The sequence below is a fragment of the Rhagoletis zephyria genome, unplaced genomic scaffold, assembly GCF_001687245.7.
Source record: "Rhagoletis zephyria isolate East Lansing unplaced genomic scaffold, Rhagoletis_zephyria_1.1 Rzeph_scaffold_00071, whole genome shotgun sequence".
NCBI classification, from domain to species: domain Eukaryota; kingdom Metazoa; phylum Arthropoda; class Insecta; order Diptera; family Tephritidae; genus Rhagoletis; species Rhagoletis zephyria.
In genome coordinates, this window is record NW_016157155.1 from 339,841 (window position 1) to 354,568 (window position 14,728).

Consider the following 14,728-nt stretch of genomic DNA (forward strand, 5'->3'; position numbering starts at 1 on the left):
TTCACCCCCACCATTGTTATTAGGTTAGGTATTTAAATTTTCCTTCATCTTTGTCTTTATATTTAGGTTTTTTAGTTTTATTTTAATTTCCGTATTTATCCCTTTCTTCTTCTCCATACTCAACTTTACCTTCTTCCTTGTTTAAGTCTAATCTATTCCTGTACATACATATGTACATCCATCTTATTCCTAAACTGCTGCTTAGCACGTTTCTGTAATTCAATACCAGTATTAAAGCATACATTTAGGGGGCATTTCCGCCCCAACCATGTACGTGTATGACATTAGTATTGGTGTCACTTTTGAATTGATTTTTTCGCTCTATTTTAAACTAATTTGAAATTTTAAAAATTGCCTGCACATCAGCATCAAAATACCTTTCTAATGGTATATAATTGTTTATACCTTAGAAGTATAGTTTAGTAAAAGGGGTGTAAAGGAAACATGATTGCCTATTTATATAATTGATGTATCAAGTTATCGATATTTATTGACTTATCATTATTTATAGACTTAACGAAATATATCGAGGTGTCGTAATGCATGGAGTTCTTTCAACTTACAGAGTTATCGATAATTATTGATCTACTGAAATTGGTTGGTTCAACAAAGCAAAGTTTATGGAATTTTCAAAATATATCGATTTATCGAAATTTCAAGGTTATCGATTTATCACTCCTTATCGCATTTAATCGTCTTAACAGAATGTAACGAGTTATCAAAATGTTTAGATAGTTTTCGAAAAATGTGGAGATGTCAAAAGTAAAAATTTATAAAGGTATCCATAGTTTTTACATTTTTGAGTTATCGAAATTTATCGAGCCATCGAATTTCACAGTTATAGAAATTGGTCGAGTTAACGAATTTTGTTGAGTTATCGAATTTTAGTGTTCTTGAAATTCATCGAACTATCGATATGTATCAAATCATTGAAATTTATCGATAAACTTGAATGTATCGGGTCAATTCCAAGTCCTGCTGAAGTCCTCCAAAGACCTTCGCAGATAAAAAAAAAATTAGTTACGTTTTAGCAGAAGATTTTCCGGTTAGTTAATTTGTACCTTATAAGTATCGCTACGTGTTAAGTTAGAAAACCTCTCCAAGGCTTTTAAAACTAGAAAAACTGTCGAATTTCGACAGTAACTGGCACTCTAGTATAATTAATAATGCTGACTATTTCGCATGTGTTGCTTGTGTTGACATGCATAGATTTGATGCATGATTTGATTTCAAATTTTCGACAGTGTCTTCATATGTTATTGTGAAACATGTACGAGCGACATAATATGAACTGGCACTTGCATGATGTGACACATGTCGCTATGTTTTATAGTTCAACATTTGTAGGCCTTTATTAACAACCGAACAGTGCTTATTTTTTGGATACGAACTTGATCAGTCCTTCAAGTGGTTTTGATCAATTACACCAAGGGACGAAAACGAATAAATGGAACATAGCAATGCTCAAATCAAAATAAAGCCTACAGCGCTGCAGCGATGTTGTTGATAGTAGGTTCTTTCTCTGACAATCCGGACCGGATCCGGTAATTAGAGAATAAGCGAAAAGTTTGCTCTCAAAAATGGAACATAATCCAGAAGTACGGGAACGCTAAAAACCACATTTCGTGCCCAGAATTTGAGAAACAGCTGATTCGCGTTGTTTTTGTTTTTGTCACTTAAATGCAAACTCTTGGAATTGAATTTTTGTTTCACAAATTTGATTTTAAGTATATAAAGATTGAAAATTCATTCACTATTCCTTAAAAGCACCAAGTAAATGCGGACTACATGTAAACACAAAACAGCTGATATGCACTTTGACACTTTATCCATTTGTACCCAAGAAAAAGTCCGGGCTGTTTCGGGCAGGAAGAAGAAGACACTTACGATACAATACGTTCAAATTTTCGCTCTCTATTACCCATTTTGTTGAGTACGAGAATGATTTCTGGGCTACTTTGGGCACCCGCGGTATCCCGCGTTGCGTACGGGAAAGAACCTAGTGTATATGAATGTATGGATATATAACAACCACGGTTGCCGTTTCACAAGCCTTTGGTTAGATTATTATCACCAGGGATGATAAATAGGTTTTTGAATTTTGTACCAAATGGCCAAAAAAAAAGTACTAAATCAGCCGAAAAAGTACCAACATTTAAAAGACCATACACCATATAAACACATATGCTTTTAAATTAGGTAAATATCTCTATTGGTACGTGCATTTAACATCTCCAGTAAAACATGTCCAGCAACAAAATTTCCATGAAATGTCATCGGTTATCTCACAAGAGGAAAATATCCAGTATAGTTTGCAGCAATTTTCAAGCTATCCGAACTGCTGCTCGAATTTTCGTTTAGATTCAAAAGTGTATACAGAAAAAACTCTCCATCAATCTAAAATTCAGGCAACCGGATCACTGTAGCGTTTTCCAAGCAGAGGTAGCCGCAATACAGGAGGCTTCGGATTGTTTGTTCTCTAGTGTAACCAATTTTATATAGGCGAATATCTATTTCGACAGCCAAGCAGCTTTTGGATCCTTGTTGGTTCTTTAGAAAACGGTGAGGACTGGTTGTACTTCCTTATCGACCGCATCGGATAACTACGCTATTAAACTCATTTGGGTTCCGGGTCATAGCGAAATCATGGGCAATTGCGTAGCCGATGAGCTGGCAATACAGGGAACCCTTGAGAAATTGCTCAAGGTCTGGGTGCTCCGCTGATCTCACGCGGTCTACTTCTGGACAGATGCGCGTTTAGTCAGCTCAGCGTGCGCTGGGCTGCAAGGTGGCTAAGTCCTTCTGACCACGTGTAGACCAGGGGCGGTCCAGGGAGCAACTAAACAAGTTACACTTCTCACTCCTTGTGAGCGTTCTACCTTGTCATTGCGTTATAAGTAAGCATGCAGTAAGGCTGAATATCATCGATGACCCTTACTGCACCAGCTGCATGGTAAATAGTGGTATGGAATTTCCTCAACACCTGATGCTCTGGAGTCCTGCCTTTGCGAAACTAAGGTTGAAGCACCTCGGGTCGCATTTCTTCCAAACTCTCGATGAGAATAGATATCATTTGCTTAAGGAACTTTGTGGTGAGCACGGAGCGTTTTTCCTACAAGACACTATATATGTTATCGTCCTGTTCCTACCGTCTCACCCTTTCCAGCTTTCCCATGTCTTCCCCCCTCCTCTTCCCATATAACAGCATACGTATGTTTTGTGGAGATGTACTCTAAGTTACCAATACAAATAAATATATCAAGGTAATCAAAAAAAGGTTACAAGTATGTTTATTAAGTGCATGTAACACAAAAACTTTACAAAAAAACAGTTACGTTTAACGCAATCGAAGTTTCACAAAAAACATTTTACAACTGTTTGTTGATTTTAGCAAGTCTTTCGTTGTTAAGAAACACCACGTATTTACTTCTATGAGGTAGAAAAAGATGATAATATTTTCATCCACAGAAATTCCAATTTCCAAGTATACACAATGGTATTGCGAGAGAATTTTGCGTAGCGCCGTATTTTGACAAAATTGTATCAAAAATTTCGATGTAGTACCAATGTACTTTTGGAATTCAAAATGTAACAAAAAAGTACAATTGTACCATCAATTTCATCACTGCATGCAATAGTTTCGCGTTTTCAATTTTTTCAATTTAATTTATGAATATTCGCCCCTATGTTGAATATCGTGATTTTCAGTAAAAGTGACGATACGGCCATCGTCAGCCATGTTACTGATGCGCTGATGATCGTCGACGATGACGATGACGATATTCAGCATAGGGCCGATTGGCAACACCTGCTAAAAGTGTGAACTCGCCTTGCCACTGATCTTCAAATATGGCATGGCTAATCATCTGTCAAAGCAGGCTTCAAAAAATATCGCGGTTTCTTGCTAATTTCAATTACTTGGTGACCAATATTAAAGTGGCTGGCAAAAATATGGAAAGGTAGCAAAACTTTAATCCTAGGGTTTAGCACATGAAAATAATGTTCCTTTGGAGAATTGTGTGATTTAGTTCATAACATTTTTAGTCTGCCTCACAGTTCTGCAGCAGCTGAGCCCACATTTTTTGATTTAGCATTAATAAAAACGAAATTAAGAAACAAATTGTGATTTAAAACTTCAAATAATAAAGCGTAGTTCACTCAAAATCGGTACGCGTGAAATGGGTTCTATCTTTTTTAACAGGTCTTCAGAAAATAATATTTAATACATTAAAATAAGGGGAAATATTCCGCTATAGATAGATGTTAGCGAAAGTTTCATATTTTGCTTGGATAAATAAATAACAGACAATTTCTTTGATAATGATAAAATTTTCCTGAAAACGCGTTCTAGAGACTTGAGTAGTCAACTTGTTCCACTAATACCATGTTCTGACCGACAACGAAAACATCTTGAAAACGAGTTTTGGGATTGTGGGCTGAAGGCTGTTCACACCGACTGTTGGTGTTTTCGTTCACGTTGCTTTCATCCTTTGTTTACAGTTTTGCTACACAAAAACAAAACGAAAATACTTTTCCTTCAATTTCTTTTCATTAACAACCTATTACTTCCATGCTTACTTTATTTTTGCCAGCCTATTAACAATAAATCCGAAATGACGTATTAAAGATGATAAAATATTACTTCCACTTCGATAAATAATCGAAAAAAACTAGTGCAGACACCGATTGGAATGAGTGGAACGTGAGTTTTCAAGTGGTTTTCAGCGAAAACTAGTTTTCGTTTGACAGATTTTACATGGACGAAAACACAAGTTTTAGGTCGAAAACCAGTTTTACTAACGAAAACATGTTTTCGATGTCGATCAGAACATTGTATAAACTATCTTTAGCTTATGTTTTTTCATAGTTCTCACATCTCTACTAATTTTGTTTTAAATAAATAGGTACCACGTGTTTTTCGATTTGACTTCCAGAACTTTATTCACATCTTTGACTTCAAGCGGATTTAAGGTTACCTGTGAATAATTAGTTTCCATTAAAACCTACCAAAACTTTACTGAAGGTCTAAAAAAATTAATGATACAATGGCTTAACACTTTGTACAAGCGCTCCTTCCAGCATATTTTTGGGGTCATATGACCCATTGTGGAGTATGATCGAGTTTTAATGAGACTGATTCGATTTTCTCGTCATTTCATATCCCTTTGACAACTGTGTCAACTTCTATAAATTTAGTTTTAAGAGGATATCACCATGTTTCTTTTTAGCTTAAAACTTTTAACATTAGCTTACTCCGTTAGTTTAAGCAGAAGGATTCATTGATTTCTGGAGGAAAATTAGAAGTTTTCGGTATATGTACAGTGAACAAAAAAAGTTTACGTACACCCCATAACATAAAAATATTTGATAAAAATCACCCCTTATAATATAGTTAAATAGCCTTTTTTTGTAAACGGTATATATAATTGAACTGCCTGTTCGCAGTGGGTCTTAAAATGAACTGCATTACTTCTTCAAGGAAGCCCGTATTTGCAAGAAAAGAAAAAAACATCAAAAAAGTTTACGTAAATTTTTCAATTTTTTACTTTGCCGCCATTGTTTTGGGAGATCTAATATTCTTAGAAATCTAAATCGTTTTTATGACGTTTGTAATTTCATTGTGTTACGTTTCCATATAATTTCTGTTTTAAGTTTCGTAATAAATAGTGACCATGGGTCGTGGTAAGGACGCGTAAAATAATTTTTAAATTATACTTGGAGAACAAAAGCCTTCGTGCTATTGGCAAAATAGTAAGCAGAGCTCCTTCAAGTGTGCAAGCAATCATAAATTCTTAAGGAAACTCCGGAAATTTGCAAGTGAAGCCTCGTTCTGGACGTCCGAAAAAACTTACGCCGAAAGATGAACGCCAAAGCTTGGCCGCCATTAAAACTGACCCCAAGAAATCGGCTCCTCAAATACAAGAGGAAATATTTCATTGCTCTGGTCGTAATGTGCATTCCCAAACAATTCGAAATGTGCTCCACAAGGAAGGGTATAAAGCCCGAACGCCACGTAAAAAGCCATTCATATCAAAAGTGAACCGACAAAAGCGTTTGGCATTTGCGCGAAAATATGTGGACGCCAGATTCATTTTGGGATAATATCGTATGGAGCGACGAGTCCAAATTCAACATTTTTGGCGCAGATGGTGCTAAAAAAGTGTGGAGAAAGACCAATGAAGCTTTACATTTAAAAAATCTAACTCCAACTGTTAAGCACGGCGGTGGAAACGTGATGGTGTGGGGGTGTATGGCCACGGCTGGCGTAGGAAACCTGGTCTATATAACCTCAAAAATGGACAAACATATGTATTTAAATATTTTGAAGGATAATCTTAAGCAAAGTGCTTCGCAGCTTGGACTGGATGAGAAAAGTTTTGTGTTTCAACAGGACAACGATCCGAAACACACTTCATTTCTGGTAAAAGAATGGCTGCTATACAATTGTAAGCAACTCCATACACCCCCACAATCTCCAGACATAACCCCAATTGAGTACATCTGGAATTTGTTGGAAAAAAAGGATTAGGAAGCATAGGATTACGTCAAAGGAGTTACTGAGAAAGGAAATATTTAATTCATTCGAGTTTTCTTCTCACATCTGGGTGTACGTAAACTTTTTTTGTTCACTGTATTTAATTTTAATTTGATTTTTGATCTCGAAAATGTGGGATTTTCAATGAATTTGTTCAACATTATTTTTTGGGCAGCCACTCCCAACACGAATAAAACTGACAAATTAAAAGCCAGTACTATGAAATTCAACCTCATAATGGTAGATCAATTGTCTAACGATCTGCAATGCAACTTCTTAATACATTTCAACAATTGCTGTACAGGAATTGCTTGCACGCATACCGATTTTGAGTGAACAATACTTTATAATGTTAGTAATATACAATTGTAATGCACTTTGGATGCAATATAAAAAAATCGTCATAAAAACTGAATTGGCATATTTTCTTGATAAAGAGGAATAAACTCCACTCAATTTCCGGATGTAATAAAAATTGGTCAATTTTTTACCATTTGGTCTATTTTTTGGACCGAAAAATAAATTGGAGATGCCAACCGTGGTAACAACGTTGTGTTTGTATGTTTAGAGACAAAGGGAACATTTTCTTTGCAGATCTTCCGCTGTATCGCTGCCTACATGCACACGAACCTAGAAAAGCTTTGATCGATATGAAACAAAAACAGAGAAGAAAGCGAATAAATGGAACAATTTTTCATTCTCTTATGTCCCGCTGAGACGCTGCCTAGCGAAATGAACGTAGCAATGCTTTGCTCAATGTAAACATTTTTAAATCTTTCGACGCAAATATTTCGAAAATGGTTCAATGAATCTGAAATCCGAACAATTTGTGCAAAGTTTCAGGTGGAGCTCTTTAATTTGATGTATAATTTGCCTCTGTACGATTTGTAGATAGCTGGGAATAAGCGCCTTGTTTCAGAATAATAGATAGATTTTGAAAAAAATGGTAGAGGTGATTGTAGCTATTTCGAAAATCACCACATTTCCTCATCAGACTTCTTTCAGTGGGATTCATTAAAACCGGCCTCAAGCTCAATAGAAATTTTGCAATATAATTGCTATAGGGCCATTAAATAACAAAAAAAAATACATATTTACTTTCAAAAATGTAGCACTTATGGGTCTAAAATAGGGCTGCCAGATATCTCTGTTACCAAACCGGGACACTTACGGGGGGGGAGGGGAGAGGCCTCTCGCTCCCTTCCCTTTCGTTTCGACAAAAATTACGTACGAAAGGATGTAGTAAAATTTTATTTTGACAAACAAAAACAAAAACATAAAAACATGAGATCATGAGATCATTACAACGTACATCAGCAAAACAAAACAATTTATCACAACTAAAGCACAGAGAATTTTTCACAATGCATGTTCCTTTTTTGTTCCTTATAAAAATACAGTTTATACTAAATACATCAGAAAACATAAAAATAAAATTTCTAAACTTTGTGCAAAACTCGGGAAAATGCAATAAATTTGCATACAAATTCGCAACTTTCCATTCAGACTTTTTTTTAAAAATTTTGAAAATAAAATTTTGCAGCCCATAAAAATTTAGTTGATTTTTGGTATTTTTTTTACTGAGAGTTTGTTCCATACAAACTATGTTCGACATTTTTTGGTATGTGGAAGACACTGTCAGCAAAAAATAAATAATTGCAAAAAATCAACGAAATTTTCTGGTAACTTGAGACTTGCACTTTACTAATTGGCTCAAAAGCAAAAAATTTGCATACAAATTCGCAACTTTCCATTCAGACTTTTGTATAAAAATTTTGAAAATAAAATTTTGCAGCCCATAAAAATTTAGTTGATTTTTGGTATTTTTTTTACTGAGAGTTTCTTCCATACAAACTATGTTCGACATTTTTTGGTATGTGGAAGACACTGTCAGCAAAAAATAAATAATTGCAAAAAATCAACGAAATTTTCTGGTAACTTGAGACTTGCACTTTACTAATTGGCTCAAAAGCTACATTTTCAAAATTTTTCTAAAAGATCTGATTAGAAATTGTGATGAGATGAAAGAGTCTCCGAGCCAATAATTTTGTACGTCGCGGTACTTATAACTAAGTAATCTAGGTCTAACGAAAAAAAAAAATTAAATACAAGGTAACATTAAAATATCAGTCATTTGTTTCGTTGCTGTGAACTTGTTTCAAAACTTCTGGCTTTTGCTTAATATAATTGTAAAACTCTGTGCATGTCATTTTAACGTATTTAGGTACATACTTATATTAATCATCAACTATTGCTTGTGCAAAACGTGCTAAATTTAAAAAAAAAATTCGCATATGAAGGAGCACCAACCCAACTCGTAATAAATTTAAGAATACAAATTTTAGTATTTAGTATAGAATTATTCAACTGAAATACGCCAATATTAAAAATAAGCGCTTTGCACTTATGGGATGCTTTTTCATAATTAAGTTAAAAAATATCTAAATTCCATGCTGCCTGTAATGGGATTTGAACCATGACGCTCTGGAAATTAGCAAATTGTGGCAAGCATCTTCGTGCACTCAGCTACAGCCAGACATGTAAATGTGCATTCAAATGTTCAGTTTGATTCAACACCACGTGTGCGTGGTATGAAAGTATTGTTTTTAAATTTTTTTAAATTCATAAAATTTTTCTTAATATTACAACGCGTTTTATCTCTCAGTATAGTCATTTTTATGCAAAATTTGTGCAATCAAATCGAAAGCCGGGACACTTAAACGAAACCCGGGACATTTTAAGATTGGACCGGGACACCGGGACAAATAGTCTAAAACCGGGACATGTCCGGGAAAACCGGGACGTCTGGCAGCCCTAGTCTAAAATCAATTTGGTGTTTGCCAAATTGCGAAAATAGCTTTCGAAGAAAATGTGAAAATTTTCACTGTTGCGCTCTCTGAAGGAATTTTTATGAAAAAGATAAGTGCATAAATGGACTCCTCATACGAAAAACCCTCTTATAGAATGTTTTCATACAAAATGTTAAGGCCTTCTTTACGACACTACAGCAAAATGCTAAGAGACCTATTTTCTTCGGCAAATTTGCTTATAATTACACGTAGAATCCTTCTGTGATATACGCGCATAGTCGAAAATATCTCCCATACGATTTGATCCGCCCTCAATTTTTTTAACCAAACCATATTCAATAAATACTAAAAATTTTGATTTCTAATAATATTTTTTCAATGTGGGTTTACAAGTTAAGAATTTTTGAAGTTACTCCACAAAAACACAAAACGCAATTTGTGTCGGTCGAGCTCAAGTGCAAATGAATTACTCAAGGAAAATAAAATTTTCAGAAGCCCTGATAAAGCCGATTTTTAAAATATTGGTTTTAGCTACTTTTTGCTCAATGACGATATTTCGTGTCTTAAATGATTACAGTTCTTTACCGCTATTAGGCAAGAAAAGCAAAATTTGGTAAAATATGCTATAAATGGTAGCGGTTTATTGCAAAGTTTTACTCAACAATTAATAGCTCTGATCAAGTACTCCATGAACTTACAGGTTGTTACACGAACTTGCATGAAGTTACAGGAAAAATGTTCGCGGACTCCAAAATCCTGTAAATGATTGGAGAGCTGTGCAGAGAATGATGTTGCAAGATTTTACCCGAACTTTTTCTTCTGGTAAAATCATGAAAAGTGTCAAGCGATCGGCTGTTTGACGTTTTTACAGCAAAAATGCTTTTTTGTTCCAGCAATTTTTGATTGTTACTCACTATGTAGTCTCACTTCAGAGAGAAATTTTGTTGTTTGACATTTTTACAGGATTTTACACGAAAAGTATTGGATCAAAGCTAATGGCGGGTTCTTTTCTTCGGAAAAAGTTTGCCTTCTCAGAACCATCTTTGCACAAATACCAAAGGAGAGAGCAATGACAGGCAGCATTCCCTGCAAGACATGGCTGAGCAGTTTCCCCTTAAACTTAAACTTAAACTTAAATGATTTACACACAGCTACGCAACTGTTTAGCTATCACACGCACACATTTATACATTTTTTATTCGAATTGTGAAAAGTTTTCATTTTGTTAGAGCGGAATTCTTACTTTTATAGGAATTTTGTGTCTACCATCACCTTCAACACCGGCAACAGCAAAATCGGCACCATCAACATTCCACGCCTCCACCAGCAAAATCGCCACCATCACCTTGAACATCGCCACTATCACTTTAAGGCCAATACCAACATCACCTTCAACGCCGGCACCAGCAATGTTATACACATCCATTTGTAGAACGTGTGTTATTTCTACATACATATAGGAGTTTTGTATTAATAAAAGTTTATTAAATGTACAAATTTTGATTTTCTAGGTAATTATTTGGTTTTTCGGTACTGAGGAGTTTATAACGACAAAAATTAGTAGTTTGTTTATTAACACTGACAACATACTTTATTTATAAAAACAAAAATAAAAGCTTGTAATAAGCAGTTTTGTAGTTTTTACAGCAGAGCACATATATTTTTCATTGATCAGAGTTTGCAATTAGTAAGAAGAGATAAAAAGGATTAGTCCAGCACCTTTGTCTTGACCTGCGGGCTGTGTCGGAGCCACAGCCGCTAAACTTATATTAATATCGAATTCAAGCTAAAAACGGTACATGAAATATTACACTGAAAATAAAATCTTCGTAAATATAACGAAAACTTGTGTACATCTTACGAAATTTTTCGTCATTTTGAGCCACGAAAATTTTCGTTAATTGTACAAAACCGCTTTCGTACATTCTACGAAAACATGAGACATCTGGGCTCGAATCGTAACATACGTTATCATATTACTCGTCACGTAAAAACACATTTTTCGGATTATAGCCTACGTCAACGTACTCTTTGTCCCATTCAGCTTATACTGCCTGACGTATCACGTAATTTTCTTTCGTATCCTTTTCGATCCGTGGACGGATGTTACGATTCGAGCCCAGATCTTTAGTATACTTTACGAATGCGTTCGTACTATTTACTAAAGAATTTCGTATTATTTCTTTGTTCTGTTTTTACTTTTGAAAAATGCCCCAAAATAATTCGTACATTTAACGAAATTATTTTCGTAAACCTGCGGTGGTTGCTTTAATTCGCCACACTGCACATTAGGTCGAATGATTACTTTTTCTATGCGAAATGAATAGAAGCTAAATTATTGCATTATTTTAATGTAAAAAGATGGCAAACGTTAAAAAAGTGTAAAGGCAGTAAATAAAATGTGAAAACATGACTTGACTTCCGTAAAACAGACTTTTCTGCTTTTTTGTGTATTCAAATGATGAGTATATGTGTTTAAGTAGTACCACAGAATAAACAGTATACAGAAGACGCCCCACATACAAATTTATTTTTCTTCTACAGACGTAATATTACAACCCGGACCAGAGCAGAGAAGTTAATACTAGGTTCACATATAAGTAGATTATCCTTATTTTCGAGCTAAACTCCCTAATCTGTAATTAGAAAAAGAGATTAGCCATACAAAATTCGTCCCTTGTTAATCTGTAATTATAAAATAATCTCAGATTTAACCGATAACTTTTCGGTGTCCAACTTGTTTTTATCGATTATTTTTGCGAAGAGGAGAAAAGCCAAATGTAAAAGTAAACAAAATAGGACGCTAGCAAGGAAAAGAGGTTTGTAAAGGTATTTTTAATAAAATATTAAGTTAAACCATATTTAAATTGCTTTATATTGCAGAAAAAAGTGATCACGGTGGCACAGAGAAGAAACATAACCTTTCCTTGAGATGTGAGAATAACAAGCCCAAAAAATTTTACGGATATTAATCTGAGATTTGCCTGTGTAAACGGGGTGATTAAAAAACGAGCTTTGACCGAGATAATATTTATATGTGAACATACTTTAACATCACGACCACTATGAATAACATGGCGACCCGGAACAGAGGAGAGGAGTTAACATCACGTCCACTATGAATAACATGAAGTTAACTTCTCGCCACAAACACACATCGTAATCAGCGTTGCCACGAGCTTGAAAAAAATGTATCAGCTGCCAAGCTGAAATAGTGTCAAAAGCAAACAAAACTGTTGTTTGTTAAACTATTATTTAAAAAAAAAATAAATAAATAACATTTTATAATTAAATCCATAGTTATAAAAAAAAATTATATTTCTTGCTTTTGTCTGCTTATTTGCATAACGAGGAACAAACTTATATGGCCCTAAACCACACAAAATCCTTGCGAAACCCGAGACTTGTACAACTCAATATTGTGGAAATTACTACAGCATAAAATTCCGCAAGCCTTATTTTGAAGAAACGTTGATCAAGTAAATATGTGCAAGACATATGAATGTGCGTTGTATATTTTGATAGCTTCAGCTTTAAAACGTAAAAAAAAAACTTTAAAAAAATTTATTTTCTTCTACGCTTTTATCCATTTTTTTACAGCACGATCTGGACACCAAAATCAAAACTAGACTAAAAATTTCGCAGTTGTCGCCATACGCAGCACAAATTATTTTATAATAACACAAACGTGAGCAAAATATCAAAATAATTTTTATTTTAGCGCAATAACGGTGCAATTTAGTACAAACGACCCCATACACCACAGAAACGACCGACGCAAGATATTGCGTAATGTTTTTGTGTGGTTTAGGAACCCTATAACAGCGGGTTGTGTTTACCTTATTAGAGTTACCAAATCAACCTCATAAATATCTATATATAAATTGTGAAACTTTAAATAACAAGAAAAAAAATATTTGCCTTTAGACTAGTAATACTATTCATAGTTTTAAGAAAGTCATTTCTGCCAGCCGAAAGTATTAAAATACGCCATTTGGGAACAAAAAAGTATCAGATATTACAATTTAGAAAAAAAAAATATTAAAAATTATACAATTGTATCAAAACGGCAACGCTGATCGTGATGGAAAACGAAGTTAGTTAACATCTTGTCGTCATAGGGATGATGGAATTAACAGCGTCAGCCGAGTGAAAATACTGCTAAAGTAACAGAGGCAGCGCCGCTTGTGATACCCTTGCTTGCCTCACCGCTCGTGCCATAAATTCAAATTAGTTCGATAGTCGACATGTGTCTTCTGTATGCTGTTTATTCTGTGGTAGCACTCAAAAACTTTGTCCAATTAGCTTGGTTTTGACACAAGTTATTTTCTTACCATACTCATTCGAATGTTTTTGAAACTAATACATATGTGAAATTAATGTTCAAAGCTCTATTCACTTTGAGTAAAAAATTTCGAAATTTCAATCCGTAAATTCTCTCAAGGATTTGCCTTTTTGAGAAGGCTGCTCATCAATAATCTTTGCGAATCGGCGCAAGTGTAGTATTTGTAACATAGCCACGACTACGCTACAGGAGATGAAATGTAATCCAAATTGAGGTTGCTATTTTTTTTTTTGCTATCACATACTTCCATTTTCACTATTTATCACCATTATAATGGATTATTTATCACCAAAAAATGTAGGCTAAGCTATTTTTAGCGAAAGGGAGGACAGCACCGTAATTTTTGGAGATAACTAAAAATTTGGAAAAATTTTAGTTTTCCTATTTTAGCATTTTAGCGATAGCGAAACATAGAATCCGGCTGATGGTCGACACAGTTGGCTTTTTGATTTCGAAAAGAACTTCATCAGCAAGAAACGCTGTGTTTCCAGATCTAAATATTTTAGCATCCTTTCCAAATTGTTTTCCATAATTTTCATCTTTCTTTGATAAATATGTATTTGCAAAAAATACGCGTTTTTTCTTCTTACAGTTTCATGGAACTTTCGCAAATATTAGCAGCAACAATTTTTTTCAACATGGTTGACACCCAAAAAAGCTTTTATTTTTTTCGAAGAACTCGCCTTTTGTAATAGCATGATAGCCCAGGAAATCCCGTTTTCTTTAAAACGGCTAAAAACGGCGGGTTGAGTAAAATCAGACCTGTTAACTTTAGATTACGATTACTAATCAAAACGATTACATAGGTTCGGTAATCGCAATGAATAATTCAGTTAGTGTTTTTAACCGAGGAATTAGTAATCAATTATAATTCTTCTTCTTCTTTTTCTTCTTTTTTGGCGCTGTAACCGCCTAAGCGATTTTGGCCGAGTTCAGCAAAGCACGCCAGTCGTTTCTCCTCTGTGCCAACTGACGCCAATTGGAAACGCCAAGTGAAGCCAAGTCCTTCTCCACCTGATCTTTCCATCGCAGTGGGGG

General features: G+C 34.7%; 1 protein-coding gene across 3 annotated transcripts in view; it reads right to left on the minus strand.

The window, feature by feature from the left end:
• C1GalTA (Glycoprotein-N-acetylgalactosamine 3-beta-galactosyltransferase 1) overlaps positions 1-14,728 on the minus strand; it is a 347,855-nt gene that overhangs the window by 320,614 nt on the left and 12,513 nt on the right. The window contains exon 2 of one of the 3 annotated variants that reach the window (XM_017627295.1): positions 10,589-10,791. The exons of the other annotated variants lie outside the window; for them this stretch is intronic. The gene's annotated coding sequence lies outside the window, so the exon portion shown is untranslated. The remainder of the gene's footprint in view (positions 1-10,588; positions 10,792-14,728) is intronic. 3 annotated transcript variants of the gene reach the window in all.